Consider the following 20,669-nt stretch of genomic DNA (forward strand, 5'->3'; position numbering starts at 1 on the left):
TCTTCTCTCTTCCCTCTTATCAAATGTAGATGAGCAGATAAACCGGCGGCTGAACCTGCTCCGTTCCTGTCCTCCGCCCTGGGACACGTTTCGTTTTTTTCGTTCGGGGGAAAACCGGCAACGTGAACGCCGAAATTCGTCATTCGTCAGCCGAAAAAAACAAAGCATCAAACCGTTTAAAAATATATTTTGAGAAGGAAAAATAAAACCTCCTCAGTGACCCATCTTTTATTTATTTATTTATTTATTTTTTTACAATTAAACGTCTCAGCGGCCTTTGCAGCGGCAGACTGAAGATTTTTCAGACTGAAATCTCTCCCAGCCGTATTGCAGAGCTCCAATCTGGAGCATTTTCAGCTTCTCTTGGCGTCGAGCAAGAGCAGGTGGTTAGCATCCTGTCAGTCATCCATCGAAAAAAAAACAGGAAGTGATTGTTGCAACCTGCCCTTAGAAATAAGACACAGGCACAAAAAACAAACTAAAGTGAAATAGATTCGGACGGATGCTACATTTTCCCCCTGACCGACTTCGAACAGTCTTAGATAAACACCATCACAGCTGAGTGTAGGATGGCCACGCCCATCGGTCTGACCGCACCCATCTGGCCACGCCCCCTTTGCACCAATGGTCAGCTGTTGCAGCTCCAGCTCCAGCTCCTCCTACCTGGCTGAAAAATCCGTTTTGGTCCACTTTACATGTCATAAAACCAAAGCTTCTTTCTTTTCTTTTTTATTAGATTTCTGAGAAAAAAAAAAAATTGTTTTCCTTCCACATTTCTTCCTTTCATATTATCCTGGACCAGGAAAAAAAAAAACTACAATACTACTAATACTGATAACAAGTGGAGCGGCACGCGGTTCTGCTGGAAGGGGCTCACGCTGAACCTGTAACCAGTTTGCTGTGCGCTGCGTTTGCTGAGCCTCAGACTTTTGGCACCGAGTCAAACACTTTGCAGGACTCACTCCCGGTTGGGCTGCGACCCCCCCCGAGCCCCCACAACCCCCCCCCCCCGCACCCCCACCCCATGCCCCCTACCTCCCCCCCCTCCCCTCTAGAAACAGCTCCGTCTTATTTGACTTGTTTGGTTTTGAGGGCCTCCGAACGTCCATTACGAGCGCCGCCCTGCTCCACCACCCCCCACCCCCCCCGCAACCACCACCACCTCCACCCCCCCCTCCCTCGCCTCCAACCCTCCGCTATCTCTCCCTCCGTCCACCTCGCCTCATCACTCGCTCCTCGTCCTCCTCTCCTCTGACCCACTTTCTTCTCACCACTGTCTCCCTCTCCTCCTCCTCCTCTTCCTCTTTTTCTCCTGCTCCTCCTCGTGCTGCACGCAAAGGCCCGCCGTCGTCCTTTTCTTTCCCTGCTTCTTCTTCTTCTTCTTCCTTCCCTTGCCTCCTCCTCCCTGATTCCCCTCCACCATCCACGCCCTGCATTCTCTCCATCGGTCCACCTCTGACCTTTATTTATCCGCTTCCTGGTTGCCGATTTTCCTCTCTCTTTTTTTATTTTATTTTCTTTCTTTTTTTTTAATCACCTCGCTCCACTTCGCCGTGCAACCGTCCCTCCACTCCTTCTTGCGCACTCGCGCCACAGAGCCACTCACTACAGACATTCATCAGCGGCCGAGATGATAGATGCTGCTCACCGCCGGCTCCGGCAGCCAGTTAGCCCCCGGGTGTGACGCCTTATGCATTTAAGATATCACCTGGTTAGCTCGGCGCGCGCGCGCTTCACACACAAGCGCGCCCGGCTCTGAAAGTTTGGTGCACGCCGCAGGTACGCTAACCCGTCCTCTAAGAACTCGCGCCTGCCTCAAATTGTTGGGTATGTAAATTCCAGGGGAGTTAGGTTAATTGGCTCTGAAAAAGAGGTGGGTGTGTCTCCCTCCTCTATGACAAGCTTATTTACATAGCAAAGCTGTAATTACCCTAACGAAGCCCCTACCCTATCAGTGGGAGGAGGCCCGCACACACACACACACACAAAGAGCCAACGACACACGTGCGAGAGAACATCCCCCCCTCAACCCAACACAGGTTGGAGCTCAATCATTCCAAACCTGTATTTTTCATCACTCCAGATCTCTCTCAGAGGCGTTGCATTCAGGCGCGGCGCCGTCTCTAATTGAACGGCACCCTTTTCTACCCCCCCGCCCCCCACCCCCCGCCCCATCCCCCGCTGCCAATCAGCCTGTTTGTTAGGACGCCGCCGCCGCCACCGTCGGAGCATCATCGGCTCTCGAGAGTCGTTGGACCCGATCCAAGCGCTACAGCAATCACTTCCTTCCTTTGCCTTCCTGTCCCCCACCGCCGCCACCTCCTCCCCACCCCCACCCCCACCCCCACCTTCTTCCGTGAGAGCGGGCCTCTGCACCCTCCCCCTCCCCCTCCGCCGCTGAGAGACAGGGTTAATATGATAATCAATTAGGAAAAATTAAAAATACAAAAACAAAAACATTTTTGAACAGCTGCTAAAGGAAAATAACGGCAAGATTGCTATTCATCAAATCGACCTGAAGGTAAAAGGGGAATTATGGCAGTCAAAGTACAGTGGAACACAATTATATTGACTTCTTTTTTCCTATTGTCGCTACTTTATTGGTTCCCAAATGGAAGCTACAGGGCCACGAGAGACTTCTTTCAAATAAATAAGTAGTGAGAGGTATCTTCTCATGTTTTGTAACCCAAATATTTCCCAAATCCATCGATTTTTCCTTGTCTAATTGACTATATATTTAATAGTTCCCAAGTCCATCTGGGATGACAGTCGATGGAAACATTTGGAAATGGGAGCTCCTTGTCAAAAAAAAAGAAAAGAAATAACCATGGACAACGACTGGACAAAATGATTGCCAATCAGGTTTCATTCCTACTGGTTGAAGATGAAGATGATGGAGTGGTCAGTGGACGCCTCGCTCCTACGCCACTCCAACGACGTTGGCGGTGCGGCCTTCGGAGTTCCAAGGAGCCGCCGACTTCCTTGAACCAGCTTCCTGTTTTCCCGAGGAGCCGCAGTTGTTGGTGGGTCCTCCAGAACGCCGGTCGCAACGTGTCAGAACTCTGGGTATGAGATCACGGCGCCTCAGCGGCCCTGCAAAGGTCTGAGAACATCGCGCGGAATTACGGCCCCGCAGCTTTTTTTGGCGTCCCGTCTGCTTTTCCTTCTCGTCGTCTAAACGGGATAAATGTCGACATTTTTCGTCTGCGCTTCAGAGGAGAAAAAAAAATGATGGCCCTCGGTTCTTGGCATAATGTCTTTGCCTTTCGTTGTCGTCGTCCAAGCGGATGAACGATGCCATTTTTCTTCTGAACTTCAGGACCGACGAGCCAATTTTAATCATTAGCACCATCCAGCGAACGGCACAACAGGGTGTTTTCTTGTGCCGCTGCCGACACAGTTTTGATGTCTTCAGACCGCCGGTTGCAACGTGGACTCTGGAAATAAAATATTCAACTATTCAAGTTTGGCATTCAGGAACAAAAACAAGGGCAGAGCTCATTGACAGTAATTCGGAAGCATCTCTTAGCATTAAACTAAAGCATCTACATTCAATCTTGACATCACAAAAGTTTTTTTTTTTGTTTGTTTTTTTTTAAATATATAGCACAACAAAGTAGGTGATCCATGAATTGTATTGATAGCAAAAAAAAAAAAGAATAACAACAGGACAAGAAAATCAACGTGTAGTCGCAGCTGTTTCGGTATCTGTTTGAGTCACGACGAGCTGCCACAACACAAAGTTGGCGACAAAATCATTTGTGTGAAAAGCTTCGGTGCCGCTGAGGTCCCGTGTTTCTTTAAAACATAGATTCAGCCCATAAACATCTGAGAGAAATCTGCATAAATTGAATAATAAATGGCAAAACAACAACTAAATGAATAAATAAAGGTCCCATATAATATATTCTTTCACATCTTTATTTTCATTCCAGACTCCACTTGAGCTTCTCGTGATGATTTTTTTTTTTTTTACATATAAAAAAAAAAAACCCTCCTCGAGATCACCAGAAAACAGTACATTTAGCCCTGTGTTTGCTGTCCCACTTTTTTTTTTTTAAGTGCGGGAGGGGTGCGGGGCCAACACCTTGCTCGTCTCACCTGGAAGTCGTCCACAGTCACCTGACAGGAAGCTGTGGATCCTCGACCCCCCCCACCCCCCTAAGGTCAATGCTCTTTGTTTTCCTTTAAACAGGTCCCGACCCACCCCACCCACCCTGGCACCCTCGGCCGGGGCGGCACCCGGGCCTTCGCGTCACCCACCCCTCCGGTCTCGGCCCTTCCCTTTCTCGGCACTTCCTGTTCCAACAGGAATTTAATCTTTCCAGCCATCGTTGTTGTTTTTTTCTCTCTCTCTCTCTCTCTCTCTCCCTCTCTCTGTCTCTCCCCCCCCCCCCCCTTCTCCTCGATTTTTTTTCTTTACTGCTGCTGCCGCTGCTGCTTGGAAGACCACAGACTGCCTCTGTATGCTGATGCCCACACCCCTCTCCCCTCTCCCCTCTCCCCACTCACCTCCACCCCCACTCCCATCCCCACCCGCACCCCTCCCTCACCCAGCCTGTCTCTCTCTCTCTCTCTCTCTCTCTCTCTCTCTCTCAGCATTCCCCTCCTCCTCCTCCTCCTCCTCACTTCTTCTCCTCCTCTCCTCCCTCCTTCTCACCCCTCCTGGCCTGCTACCCCCCCCCCCCCCCCGCCCCCCTCACCCATCCCCCTACTCCGTCTGCCTGCTTGCTTCATGGCTGGGCTGTACGTGCCACAGATTCAGATGGCAGTCAAATGGTAGACGGAGACAAACACGGAGACACATGCATGCAATTACATGCTCGCACACACAAGGGCGTGCGCAGGCCCGGCAACTGCACGCATGGACAGACACACACACACACACACACACACACACACACACACACACACACACCCTTGCACACGCACACACACACCTGCAACCACTAGCATGCACATTTAGGTTTTTTCTTTTATTCTTTTCTCTGAAAATGTTGATATTTTGTTGTACACATTCTGGTTGTTCAGTCACTTCCCTCCCTCCCTCCCTCCCTCCCTCCCCCCGTCACTCAGTCAGTTTGGCGAGGAGGATACCGCTCCTGAAAACACAAAGCTATCAGAAAACAGAATGCAGGAAATATTAATGAGGACGGAGACTTTTTTTCCCTCCTTTCTGAGAGATTAAAAATGGAGAAAGAGGAGAGAGGCGCAGAGGAAGTCGGGTGGGGGGGCGGGGGGGGGGGGTGCGATGCAGGAAAAGGGGAAGGAGAAGGGAGACTTTTCCAGGTGACGGCTGCGAAGAGCCCACAATTGCTGATTGCGTATTGACAGATTTAACGTTATGTTTTTTTTTTCTCTTTGGGTGAGAGAGCAACAGCGCCACCGAGGGAGAGGGAGGGGGGCCGCGGGGGGTGTAGCGGAGAGGAAGAAACAGCGAGGAAGGAGGTCAGCGTGAGCTTATGAAACATTTTTTAACCTAACTCGGCCTATTTCTGACAGGGCAGGACTGTGGACATGCGCGCGCGCACGCACACACACGCACGCACGCACAAAGTTTCCCCGGGTTGACGATGACATGCCTTTAGGGACTGACATATATAAACACACATAGAGAGGGACAACAATTTCTCGCACACACACACTCTCGCGCGCGCGCACACACACACACACACACACACACACACACACACACACACACACACACACACACACACACAAACAAGAACATAAAGATATGCAAGTAGGCAAATGAACTTTCACCCTGTTGAACAGTGGCGGCCTGTAGAAAAATGTGATTTTCATTCAGTCAGTTGTGCATCATGTAGAACGTGTATATCTATATATCTATATATCAATATAAAGATATATAGATATATAGATAGATATATCTATCTATCAGATAGATAGAGATAGAGACACACATATAAATATACAAACACGTATAAATATATATGTTTGTATCTATCTATCTATCTATACAGACACACATACACACACACATACACACACACACACACATACATATGATACTTTAATGCTCTGGGCGCGGCAGCATCCTAAGCCCCTCCCTTCGGGTACGTATTCAATCATCCACCTTCACTCGTCTACAGACCAAACTAGAAGATCTTTCCAATGATGGCATCTACAAAAGTGAGAGAAAAAAGAAAGAGTGGCGCAGTGATCGTCTTGCCTGAACATAGTGTGCACAGAATGTGCGTTTATGTCCTTGTTGCCGTCACTCTGCAGTAAGTCTGGTGTTGAGGGTGCATCTTGTTTGTTGAAGAAAATATGCCACCCCCCGTCCCCCCACATAATGCGATACGTGTATATTTGCCAATTATGAAGTGATTCCACAGAGTGATTTGTTGAGGAAATAGGTGAATTTCATTGGCTGTTGCACTGCCGCCAGGCCCGTCCTCATCTGTATTTGGATCCTCTCCTTATTTGAGTCAACAACTCAGACTTGGATGATTCACTTCGGCCTGGGAACCTTAAGGCTTGAAAAATAGACGGCGCCCAATAAAAATCCGCTGGATCCTTTCAGGAGCAGCAAGCCGAATCGTCTCCTCATTCCGGCCGACTGCAGCGACACCGCCAGGAGTAGCCTAACCTTCATCCTCTGCCCACGGCTCGTAAATGGGGAGTGCGGCTGTTAACACACGTACACAGACAAAGCGTTTTGAATAAACACCCCGACTGAGCTCAGTAAAAGTTCACAGAGAAAATGCTTCTCACAAGTTTGTTTGTTTTGCTCCTTTCCCCCCCGCTGCCTCTTTGTGTAAAGACCGGTTATCGCCACAATTACCGACCATCTAAAAAAAAAAAAACAATAATAAATAAACAAACAAACAAACAAATAAATCATATTCTAATTGATTTCAAATCTCCGTCCAGTCGGCGGCTGTGGAAAGTTTGGGGCCAAACTATCCACGGCCGCCTCAATCCGCAGCCCCTGAATTTTTTGATGAACGGATCATGTGATCGCGCTGCTAAAAAGCCCTGCACAATAATGTTTTTGCTGATCAAAAACACACGGGCCCGAGATCCGGACCCTCCGTGTGTCGTTCGGGCGGCAGATGTGCTCGGCTCTGCTTGGCACGGGCACATGAGACGGGGCGGGTGCAGGGTGTGTCACCGGAATCTTCTGCCGCTCGCGATGGCTCATTCATAAATGCAAGTGCGAAAGGTCACAGGAAGAGAGGGGAGATTTTCTTTGTGGCTTGAAAGGAAAAGAGAAAGAGAGAGAGAGAGAGAGAGAGAGAGAGAGAGAAAGAGATACCATCAAGGTGGCTCATTCATTGGCTCAGAAATGACGTACTTCCACGGTAAAATGTTTGAACTCGGACTCACGCTCACGTCCAATGATGACGATATCTGAGCCAAGTGATCACAAACAAAGTCGTATTCCAGCCTGTGCCTGCGCAGCCGGGCCGGGCCGCGGCTACAACCTGCACTCCGCCGGCCACTTTTACGCAATCTTTTCACCGTGGGCCAGTTGCAGCCTGCAGCGATGTGCAGTTAATACTGAGATGAAGAAAAAGAAGAGAGAGAGAGAAAAAAAAAGAAAAGAACTAAAAATGATTGAGATCCTCGAAGCCATCCAAGTTTAGTGAGAAGCAGCGGAGGATTGTTCCCGACTGTACAAAAAAAAAAAAAAAAAAAAAATTCTTAAAGGATCTTCTGCGGAAGACTGAACTCAGGCCAAACGACTAAATAAGATCTAAATTCCAGGAGATTTATCAAGATTTACATGGCAGCTCTGCTGGTATCAAAGATGGAAAAAAGATTTGGAAATATTTAACCTGTTTCAGTATCACCCTTGAATGGAGCGTCAGCGGTTTGATGGACAACGATTGACGCGTTTGAAAGATGTGCTTGCGCTGTGTGTGTGTGTGTGTGTGTGTGTGTGTGTGTGTGGGAGTTTCGGAACAGGGACGAAGGGTAGAAGAGCTGCGGATCAGATTGGTGAGAATTTCACAACGCCTTATAAAGATCAGCTGTCACATACAGTACCAGTCAAAAGTTTGGACACGCCCTGTGAATTTATTGTCGTTACTTTCATCCTCATGACTATTGGCATTGCCGTTTCTCAGTGAGGGCATCGAAACTACGAATGAACGCACATTGAATTATGTAGGAAACAAGTGTGAAATAACTCAAACGTGTTTTATATTTAAAATCTTTGACACCGCCACCTTTCATAAAAAGCATATTTAGAGTTATTTAACGTGTTTTTCTTTGCTGCATAGTTACATACGTCCCGCTCATAGTTTTCATGTCTCCAGTATCTACCTGCAGTGTAGAAAGTTGTAAAGATAACAAAAAAAACATTGCTTTCGATAGTGTGTCCAAACGTTTGACTGGTAGTGTAGCACAAGCACAGTGCCAGCTCGGCCAGTTTGTAAAGGGGAACAAAGTGCAATCAATGCGCAGTCTGGACGATTGCCAAATTCTTCACTGCAAAGAGTCCCAGTTTTATAGTTTTCCGGGAAAAGCGACAAACAAGTTGCAAAAAGAAGTTACGTCTCTCATTTAGCTAGCTCATTGGGCTAGCTAGCTTTGTCTCGTCACGTATACGTACGCGGGCATCCTTTCGCATCTCAAATGCTACGTGAATACCTAACAACTTCTTGGTTTATGAAAGGTTTTCAACATGGTCGCGTGATCATCAGCCAAAAAAAAACAACTTTATTTTCAGCATGTTTGCCCGGCGCCTGTGTCTTACCCTCGCATCGGCCTTGCCGCTGAATTTGGCCCGAGCAGAAAGCTCAGGTTTGCTCTCGCTGAGCTCCAAACCGGCGAATCGCTTGACCCCACGAGCCAAAAGGAATAACGACATGCATTAAGACATTTCAACAAGAGACTAATTTTTGACTTCCACCACTTATTTAATGGAACGCAGATCCATACGTTTGTTATGAGTATAATAACGCGGTCGTTTCCGTTGGTGTGCGCAATTCACATTATAAAAAAGGGCTCAGTCTTTTATTTACATTTGACCTGAGAGCTCGCGACAGATGTGTTGACTTGGATGTCAAATTGGATCCAGACTCAACAGTTACGAGAGGCTTTTTTTTTTTTTCTTTCTTTCTTTTCTGCTCTAAATTTTCTTTTCTTTTTTTTTTCCACGGACACAAACATGAGCGCGCGGTGGTATAATTGGCTGCACAGACAGCCTACAGATGTTAGCTCCTTTCAACTACCGGAGTCATTTCAGATGCTGTATTTCTATCACCTTAAGAAGGGTTTTTTTTTTTCTCCTCACGGTGACCTTGAAGAAGCCACCGTCCAGTGTGCTGACAATATTTTTCTTTCAAATACGATTTTCTGCATTTGGCAATATTAATTTATCTACAAATGTTAAAATGGGAGGGGACTGTTTGAAGGACCAAATATATATATATATATATATAGTACGTTTGTTTGTTGTTGTTTTATTTTTTTTTATCTTAGCCATTGCCAATACACTATAATTGGATGAAAATAACCGTTCAAGCTATGATGAATTTCAAAACACCCTTGCAGAAAACAAAGTTCTTACTCCCCCAGAGAGGTTCTAATGAAAAACAGCTACATACGTGAAACATTTACGCAAGCAGATATTTCATGAATGAGTTGATGGTCACCAAAATGGGGCAATGCAGCGCGCTGAGTGGTGGGTCACGAATGTTTGGCAAACTTTACTAAAAAATACTGCCATGACAAACGTTCAATGTGAAAGCTCACGTTGGTTGGTGCCGCCAAGAACATCTAATAGGATTTCAAGACATCTTAAGCACAAAAATGTCTTATTGTCACAGGGGACTCCTTCCGGTTTTCTCCACAAATCAAGTTAAATCTCTTTTTTTTTTTTTTTTTAACACGACAACAGCGACTTTCAAAGTCACTCACGCCCTCTTTCTTCTCCCAGTATGACGCTCGCTTTCGCCACCTTTAAATGCACCGGGTTCCAGTTGTTTTATTGGCTGGTTAACTGCTTGTATTGACAAAACGACCTTTTACTCAATAAACTTGCTGAAATATTCCCTACTCTGCCACGTGACATTGACCAGATATCCGCCTTTACATCCTGGCCTGCCCGCTTTGGTTCCGGCGCTCGCTGCACGGGAGACTGCTGAGGACCTGCAGGGAGCAGGTTTGTTTTGGCGGTGCAAAACTACAGCATCTAGCGGCGAATTGAAATTCGCACAGAGCCCTTTTCAAACACCAGCGAAAGCACTTGTCTTAACGATAACATTAGCAGGCCAACGGTTAATTGAAACTATTCAACAAAACTGTGGTTGTGGACAGGACCAGAACAACCAGTAAGCGGAGAACCATCTGATCACTCAGTGAGTATTCCGACTCCCCCTCCGACTCCGGAGGGACTAACACAAAATATTCACAATATCAAAAACAAGCAGAAATGCAGAAGAGGGATAAAGCGGAGGCATGCGGAGCAGGTCTGTGCTCTCGGCAGCGCTATTGTCCCGGAGAAAGAGGGTTTGTCTGAAGGTTTGCATACATGTGTTGTTGACTGTCTCGCCCCTCAGCTAAAACTACAGGGCCTCCTCTTTTCCCTCCCTGCACCGGGCCCCTCGACCAGCTTTCTTTCCCTCTTTCTCTTATTCTCAGCCATTCACTCTATCCTCAGTGTCGATCCTCTGCTTTCTCCACCTCCACACACTCCCCTACTCTTTGCCGTGCTCGTCTACACACACACACACACACACACACACACACGCATACGTAGGCGCACGCTCGCACGCGCACACACACACACACACACACGCACCCATTCCATCCTTTTGCCTGTGCTCACTGCCCATATCTTTCTCCTTTCTCTCTCTTCACCCCCTGCTCTCGCTCCCTTCCCCCTCCATCTTCCACCCCCCCCCCGCCCAACTCAACCCCCATCCTTCTGAAACACTGTGCGCGTTCTGCCACACACACACACACACGCACACACACAGAAACTGGTGCTTTATCTCCCCTAGGAGTTGTTCTTAACTCGCTGACTGAGGCATGCTATGTGTGTGTGTGCGTGTGCCTGTGTGTGCGTGTGTGTGTGTCTGAGTGTGTGCACAGATTTTTTTTTTGCATGCATGCATGCATGCATGTGTGTGTGTGTGAGTGTGCACATGCCTGTTAATGCAGACCGTGCATGGGGGCAGAGGATGTGTGTGTGTGTGTGTGGGTGTGTGTGTGAGTGTGTATGGGGTGTGGGGTGTTAGCATGTTTTGTGTGTCTGCGCTGCTGACTCCACACATGATCCCCATTAGAGACTGGCGGGAGTAGACACACACACACGCACACACGCAGTGCGCGCACGCACGCGCGCACACACACACACACACACACACACACACACACACACACACACACACACACACACACACACAGAATTCTCATGCACGTGCTCGTGCACGCGCACACATGTGAGCACGTGCTCGTACGCGCAGGTATACGCGCATCCACCACACACTAACGGTGGGGCTCTTTGGGGCCTGATCCCGTTTCCCCCCCGAGGCTCTTCCACCAACAAGAGAGCGGCGTTTGGAAGCAGATTCTGAGCACAATCTCAGTCCTCTTTTATTGCAGAAACTCAGATTCTCTGAAGTTGACCCGATTCGGCCCACATAAACCTGCTCCTTGCGAGATCAGAGGGGTTAGGGTGACATCATCGCCGTGTAAAAGCTTAGATCTATACGGAGCCACCATCAGTGTCCTGGGAAACCAGATGTGCTAACGCTGTGTGTTTGTGTGTGTGTGTCTATGGGGGAGGAAGGGACAGTGGGTGAGGGGGTGGCTTGTTTTGCACACAGTTTGGTTAAACATGATAAACCTGCCATTAATTCACCAGCTCAGTGAACTGATTGAAGGTAAAACAGAATATTAAAAAAAAAACAACAATGTTCACGATACATAACATAGCTGTGAGCAACAAGAGGTGTTCCGTTTTTGTATTTTGTACAAAATGTACAACTTCTCTGCATTGGATTTGTTCCTCGTGCGTTAAAAACTGGCGATCCCACCGTGCAAATGTAGCTGCAGTAAAAATGTGTCATACATATTTGAGGGAATTTCGATCACTGCGCTTGCAACCGAGCCGGATTATAGCGACACTTCAATTCTAAATTCAAGCTCGTCCATCTTGACAAGCTTCAACTGGGAGCAGTTGGCCGAGGGTCTGGTGCTGCCGACAAAGGACGCTGCAGTAAAGGCACTTCCATCTAAAGTGGCAAGGATACTTGCATGACAAGAATAAAGAAGCTCGGAAGGCTCGTCCGTGTTGCCGCGTTTTGCCTTTTGCTCCTGACTGGCTCTGGCCAGAGTTTAGTTAAACACAGCGGATTATTGCGGCTTGCCCCAGAGCAGTGACGTGTGTCCAGTGTCACCACTTGCACTGACAGGAAGCTTCAAGCTGTTATCAACCGTCTTAGTGAGAAGCTGAGAAAGAAAATCTGACTTGAGCACTTCGTGCTCCAACAGAGTGGTTCACTAATTCAGTTTTTTAATCTCTTGTTGGAATGGCTACCTTTTCCAAATGTCTTAGATGGAAATCACTGAGTTAAAACGTATAAGTTAAAGTTAATCAGAAAAAGCCTAACTCAACTGCTTATCGTAGTTTAAGTCCAGCCAGGACACTTTTTGCATTGACCACTGTGTACGTTTTTGCAATTTTATTCTTTCACAGCACGGCGTCACTGTTTACCCTCCCCCTATTAAGACACATTGTTCTGTCCTAACTGTCTTTTTCCCACTGCTCCGGCCTGAAAAGACAGGCGCCTCAAAAATGCGGCATTCTTTTATTGTGCAACACTAACAGGAAACACCGCGCTTATGGTCGATTGCGCCACGACCACCAGTTGCCTTTAAACTAAACAGGAATTTAATCTACTCAGTGATGACTAATTACTTTATTCCTGACCAACTGTGTTGCTCCCAAGGACAAATCCCAAAACTCCTGCAACCAACAACATCCAGAGTTGGCATGGCCAGTTATTTCCAAACTAGTGGGACTTGGCCCGTTTGTATGAAAGGTCCCGGTGGTTTTGGCCCAGCAACAACACCAGCGTCACGCCCATATTAGAGGAAAACTGACCCTGTTGTTGACTCAATGAGATGCATATAATTACAATCTTGTTAGTCACAAATTGCTCTTATTTTAGCCTTGCGTTACATTTCCTTTCAAGTAAAAAACAGCAATATTGAAAGCTGCTGCTGGAGAGCCAAGTGACAGCTAAAATCAATGTCACATGTACATGTTTAAAGTGGCATTTGGCTGCCAATAATTAATACACTGTATGTTGCACAACAACATTTGAAACCAATTACACCATGCCAAATAACCCACAGGGTTAAACACTCATCCTGAAAATGTAAAAAGTATGTTTTAAAAGTCTCGAGAGTCAAGTTGAAGCAACTCGACTGTTCTTCAAGACGTTTGACCACCTCATCCAAAAGGCTTCTGCAGTCTGTAAACATTTTCAAGTTACCAAAAACCAGTCCAGTTACCTTAACTTGATGTTCAAGTCTATGATGACCTGGACGACTGAGAGCCTTCACAGACATGTTTGACAGTACTCCAGCATTTGAGGTAAGGTTCCGCCAGACTAAATCTATCTGCTACGTGGAAACAACATTGTTTGCCATTTGTTTTTTGTCACTTCCTTAAACAGTGTTACTGGAACATATCTGGCAATAAATGCAAATGTTTTGCAGAGTTAATGCGCACCCTGTTATAGCCTCTCGTGTTCCTTTCATGAAACCGCAGCAAATGTGGAAGTGTGAGGAGGAGGGGGAGGGGGGAGGAGGGGGAAAAAAAGCCGGATCATTTAATTTATTTCATTGGTTGCGAACCTCATAAATCCTAAGAAGATTATGGAGGTTACAAAGATCAAGTAGGGTCACCGAAAGGAACAAACAACCACTGAATTCAAAATGCTGCTCAAGACAATTGTAATAGACTCTGGTTGCCTAAATTTCTGATACTTAACAATGACAAAAGTGACCCTTGTGGGGCTGTAACAGTTCCGTCAATTTTTGTGGTGTCATGGTGACAAGAGTGCCTTGACGTCATAATGGACAAATGACAGTTTCTAACAAAAGGAATTCTGCGGGGGGAAAAAGTGTAGTTTGAGCAGCAGCAGCAAAGCGGATCAGATCGAGGTTAGCGCTACATTTGCTTTGTGTGGAATTTAAAGGTGCAGTGTGTGAGATTTAGGACCCTCTAGTGGCAAGAAAACACACTGCAAACAAACAAAAAGCGACCTTTTTTTTTAATCATGTGTTATGCCCGTAACTATGTTGCCACGTCAGGCTACACTAACGACAACAAACAGCTATTAGATTCATCATCTAAATCATCCAACTGCTAATTCTTGTTTTCACACTAGCACGGTAACTGTGGTGTTGTGGTAAAAAAAAATCTTAAAAACAGAAGAAAAAAAAAATTGTATCTTTAAAGTGGTGTGAGGAATAAAATACTGATCAACCCATGTGTGGTCCGCAAGAAACATATCATAAAGATGTGGTTTACGTTGTTAAGAATACAATCTCCATACTTTGGTGATAATAAGACAGGAATGACTTTTTAGTTCAAAAGGCTGGACGGGCCAACACTGGATCCAATACAGCTTGATACCCAAAGACGACTTTTGCAGTGCGCATCAACTGGAGCGCAGAAATATTGACCTGCTTAATTGGTGCTGACACATCGCAAGAAGCACAGGGGTGACACACACCAAGTGCTGGGCAAAACCATAACAGGAGCGCAGACTTTATAGCGCAGATAAGACAGGATTGCATGACGGCAGACTAAACATAAACACTCTGCAGGTATACATTCAGGGCTGAGGAATCTTTCCACTGCAGCATAGTTGGTTACAGCCAATGTTCAAAGTAACATCAGGCTGAAACGCAGCAAAAAAGAACTGAGCACAGATGCCTGTTAAAAAAAAAAAAAAAAATCAAAATTAAAAATGAAAAAGCAGAAATGATGTTAATGGTGGTAATTTCGCAAGCTCATAGGCTAAATGCTCATGTCCCTCCACATATGTACAGTCCTGCATGTATTGTTCGGCAGTGCCCCGATATGCAACAGTAGCTGCAAAAACAAAGGCAGCATGAGAGATAATCAGTCTTAAGTCCTCATCTAAACTACACCCAGTCTGTCCAATGCATGCTGGCCCTGGGGATTGTGCCGGAGTTTTAATCCACTTAAAAGCAGAGGACCTCTGCTGCCGTTTCCAAAGGGCTTGACCCATGTTGCACGCACGCACACATGCATGCAAAGAGAGAGAGAGAGAGAGAAAGAGGAGAGAGAGAGAGAGAGAGAGAGAGAGAGAGAGAGAGAGAGAGAGAGAGAAGCAGTAGACATGTAAAGCAGTACCCACAGAATTTAGTCGCTAAGGAATATAAATCATAGATTGATACCCATTTATAGAGGGCGTATTGATCATTAAATATATTATCACAAAGTTGTGTAGTGAGTGCTCAAACTTTAGAATTAAACGGTACAAAAAAAACCTAATGGATAACGAAGGCACTATTCTGCCCATGAAAATAAACATTTCATAGTACAACAAGCATTGTTTTAAGTCTACTTTCTTTTATGGGATTTAACTGAGACGAAGATGTCCATTCTCCACAAGACTGTTTTACAAATATTTGCTATTATGTTAAAAAAGTAAAATATAAACAAGACACATAACATCGCTGATATGAATCTGTTGTTTAAAAAGAAAAAAAAAATCTACTGTGGTTTTAAAAAAACTCCTTTTTTAAAAGATATATTTTTATATCTCGTTTTAATTATATGGTTGGTTCTACGGACACAATATCATACTTTCCCCCCCTGTTATTTTGCACCAACGTTCGTCGTTATCTAATTTGAAATGTACTAATTCCTTATTCTTGCGGAGGGAGGGCGAACCACTGACTTGAACAGCTGCTTCATGACCCAAAAAACTGTCAGTCTTTCCCTGGAATAAATTGTGGAATATACCAACTTTGGGTACAGGGGGGAGCTGGGAACGACCACTTCCGGGAAGGTTGTGTCAAAGGCATCCGCGCAGAATTCGGAGGCATCGTAATTTTTTCTGATTGTTGTTTAAAAGTGTAGTACGTACAATCTTGGCTTTGAATAGATCCGCCGTTGACGTTTCGACTATGAGGTTGAAGCACGTCTCCCCCGTGTTTCGGCTTCGCGTTTCTGGTGGACCCATAGTAGAATCAATTCAGCGAGAGGGGAGCTTGAAACCGTCCACTCATGCTTCCCTCCGAGTCTGAGCGAAACACACAGTTCGAAGTGAACACACAGACCAGTCGGCCGCACTACAAGCCCACAACAGTGAGAGCTCCGAAAACTAACGAAAAAACAACAGCAGCCTCTCCGCACATTACAAATACTAACGGGCCGAAACAGGACACGACGCTGGGGTCGAAACGCGGTTCGCTCGCGAGAGGAATTCGAACGGGTGGAGACGGGAGCGTCCCCTCAAATAAAGTGCTAAGGTCACCATGAGCTCACCCCAGAGTGCTTCGCAGTCCACAGCTAGACCGCGTAACGTCGGTCGCACTCGGTGTTCGCCAGCCTGTCGCAAGGACTTCACTATTTGTCCACTTCACTTCACCAGCATTCAGCCCAGTAACACCACCTTGAATGGAAATGTTGCCGTTCACCATCACAACAGAGGGCCGCAGAGGTCCCACACATATGCCCATTATCACTGATTTGTTTGTGTTTTATTGTTATTTCTACCTGTGACTGCAGTGTAGAAACCTGGCAAAAGGAATTATCTGAAAAGGTCAACAGATCATAAAATAACAAAAAAAAAGGGCATACTTGCCAATTGTTTGCAACCTTCTCCTAAAACCATGGATGTATCTGGAAACCAAACTAGCAGTATGGCAGCCGTTCGTTATGATTTTGTTCTCTCTCCAGTGGCCACTCGAGGTACTGCAGCCAATACACCCCACACAGCGCAAAAAGCATTTCCCCATAGACCGCAATACAAAAATAAAAAACCTCCGACCTGAAACACGTTTTATAATAATAATCAATAATTTATAATAATTTATGATAATCTTTATATTGTCATTTTAAAGTAATTGACTTTTAATCATTCTAAAAAAAAAATAAAAAAATGTATAAAGGTAAAGAAAAATCCCCAGCAAAGAGTTTTATATTCCCAGTGTATTGTCACGACACTGTACCTGTTGTGTGTCTTGACTCCTTCTGATTGGCTGATGCGCCCTGGTGCATCACTGACTTACAGAGGCATGATGGGAAGTGAAATGCGGAACTAACCCGGAACCCAAAAACTTTTTGGGTGTATGCGCTGGGTGACCAACTCCTTCAAGATGAATGGGCCGGCATAGTGGACGCTAAAACGCTCAGTTTTAGCTTTCAGCCAATTCTGACGCCTCGTTGCACCTTCCTCATGTCCGCGAGGAGACAAAACAAGGAAGCTGCTTGGCGTTATCAGAGGCTGGAACAAACGCTTGTTATCGGTGAGGTTTCAGTGCCCTCCATGTCATCACAGAGGGACAATTTCCAAATGTCCTGTATTTTAGTGGGTGGTTTCTGGAAAACAGAGCAAGCGAAAGAAGTGAGGGACAGGCCTTTTTTCTATCTGACAAGCACAATGTCAAACCAAACTTAAACATCGGTGTACGGGCTGGGACTGGACTGCGATGCACACGTGTAGGTCTGTCTGTGTTCCCCCTGTTCATTTTGCTCACTCACAGCAACAGAAGACAGCTGCACCAGTCCGATCCCCCTCACCGCCACCCCTCTCCTCCTCTCCTCCCTCTTGCTGTTCGCCGATCGGCTCCACTGCATCAACTGGATGTGCCTTGCTCAAGGGCGTCCGCTGACAGAGAGGAGGGGCAAGAATACTCATGTAGGCCGACGCTGTCACACGCGTTTGCATCACTGGTAAACTCTTGGTCAAGTCAGGGCAGTTGAGTGAGCTCCGAGGTGGAAGGAGAAGTAACGGAGGAGCTTCAGACGCTGGAGTTTCTCAGCGAAACCAGAGCGAAGGAGTGAAGAAGTTTGGATTTTTTATTTTTGGTTTGACGACGTGTCTTTCTGTTTTGTCACCTTTGCAACACAAACAAGCGTTGCGTTTTTACTGAGCATGACTTTAATATCTGCAATTTCAACTAGTTTAACCAAGTTCTATCATCGCCACCGTAGTTCTGTCCCCAAGCCGTGCACGTAAATCTTCACAACACCGCATCACGTGACTAATCCCTGGCGTTACGCACGCACGCACGCACGCACGCACGCACGCATGCAACGCCGGTGACATTGTCGGCGTAAGCGCTCGCACGCACGAGACGCTGCCGCGCTCACTTCTCTGCCTCAGCGAGGCGGGTGGGTGGGTGTGTTTTTCCACGCCGGGCTCCCCAATGTCACCTTCATGCGTGGCTCCGTCGCAGGAGCATCCTTCAGAATGTAACAGATTAGCTTTGCAAGGCAGGGGATGTTGATGAAGTCATCACTTCCCCAAGGTCACACCTACACAAACCTCGCTACTGTGGAGGCCCACAGGCATTTAAAATGACCCCCTCCCACCACCAGCACCACCACCCCCACCACCTCTCAGTTCCCACAGAGGACTCGGCTCCCATCTCCTGTCGAATAAGGCAGGAATAAAACGCATCCAGCGGGATGAGCCTCACTGCTGTTATTGTTTTGGACCCTCCAGGCTTCCTTCCTCCACCCCTCCAACGGGGCTGGATGGCTCTACATACTGCACACTACAATGTAACTTGCAGACCATCGCTCAACGTGGGTGGAGTCGTGAGCAAGAGCAAGGCCAAACGAAAAGTCCCTCAATGTCATGTAACATATTCATATCAGGGTTGATCACGACCCCAGCCCAATCAAACCAGCATTCTGTTCATTTGGTTTTCACGCTCTTCCATTAGATGATAGTACTGGGTACCAGGTACTATAGGCGTGGGGGGCGGGGTTCCAAGTGAGATCCTAATGGAAAAGCCCCACTATTGTGACTGTGAGCCTGTTAGGATTAACAGCCAATTTGATTGTGAGCCATTGGTTTTATATCACATATCCATCTGGTAAAGAGTGCACAGAGAGTGTTTGTAAAGAGGAGAAAACACTCAAAAGGCAACTGGACAAACTATCACAATTAATTGATTTGCCAGGTAGCTTCTGACTGTTCCACCACTCGCCATCAATCTTGCCAAAGATAGTCAGGAATAGAAGTGAAATCATCTTTTCCTCAGTAAAAAAAAAACAACAAAAACCCCCGCAGCCTCATTCTTTGCTTGGCGTCCCGTTAGCGGCAGCTCGGCCTTGTCTTTGTCTTTTCCGCTCTGACTTTAAGGGCAGATGGCGGCAGTCACGTCCCGCCTCGGTCACGCCGAGAGGGGAAGCTGATTGGAAAGCATTGGATTAGAGCTCGGCAAGATGGATGCGAGAGGCTTCAGACGTCAAATCTCAATCTCAACCCGGCTCATTGGTGGCGCCAAAGTCACATAACGGTGTCATGCGATGGCGTCGTTGATTTTGAAGGAACACGTACACTTGATTTGCTGCCTGAAAAATGGAAGAAGTGAGCAGAATGTGTGGCTCCGGTGGCAGCAGCCCCTCTTCCATCAGTCCCAGCTTGGTTTCTGCTGCTTGGTGCAGCAACAAGCCACACACACACACATACACAGACACACACATACACACACAACAGCTTGTTCAACAGCTACATCTGCATGCGTGTGCTGCTAATTCTCTCCCTCTGCCACTTCTCCGCTGACAGCAAATCTTCCCGCCGCACAGTCCTAGATCTCACTCTCTCTCACTCTCTCACTCCCTCTATCTCTCTTTTTTGCATCCCTCTCTCTCGCCCCTCATGAGACAATGAAGGCATTGAGGCAAATCTGTTTCCACAGCCTGCGAATAACAGACAGCCAGCTTTGTTTTTGCCGGAGCGTGCGCCGCAACACATATGCATGCGCGACAGGACAAATGTTTGTCTTTTTTTTCTCCTCCTCCTCTTCCTCCTCCACTCCAAGTGTTTGTACATCCCTGCGCAAAAAAAAAACAAAAAAAAACATGCGCGTCTGTGTGGGGCCGACGTCATGACTCGGCCATGTGAGTCACAGACTCCGGCGAATGTGGGGAGTGGGTTGGAGGTGGTGGTGGGGGACTTTAAGTAGTGAGCAAGAGCCCCTTCACTTCTCTCAACAAGGCCCTGAGATGCACAGCCGGAGCTCTGCTGCTCTCCGGCCCTGCCCGTCAGACAACAACCAGTTGCTTTGTCCATAATGCAGGCCATGAGAGAGAAACTTAAAGATCCCTTATTGGAGCCATTTTCAAATGGCCGTTTAGTTCATCAGTGTCTATCAGTGACAAATTATCAAAGAACAACTTCCTTTGGACATCTGGAAACCAACTCTCATCTACAAGTGAAATATTTTGATGTAACACTCTTTTTTTTTTTTTTTAACCATCTTTAGCTGTCCCACTTGTTAGCCACTGCACATCACTCCTGAATGGACCCAGTTTGTTTTAGCGCTCACTTTGTGAAAAACAGAGCGAGAAGAAAAGAGGACGAACCTTTCACCTTCCAGTGTGCCCTTGTGTGTGACCCTTGACATCAATCTGTATCCAAGTCGAGCAAGAGAGGTTGGAAACTACTCAATGTCCAACTGTC

The sequence above is a fragment of the Nelusetta ayraudi genome, unplaced genomic scaffold, assembly GCF_046127955.1.
Source record: "Nelusetta ayraudi isolate G7.1 ecotype Tasmania unplaced genomic scaffold, CSIRO-AGI_Nayr_v1 ptg000007l, whole genome shotgun sequence".
NCBI classification, from domain to species: Eukaryota; Metazoa; Chordata; class Actinopteri; order Tetraodontiformes; family Monacanthidae; genus Nelusetta; species Nelusetta ayraudi.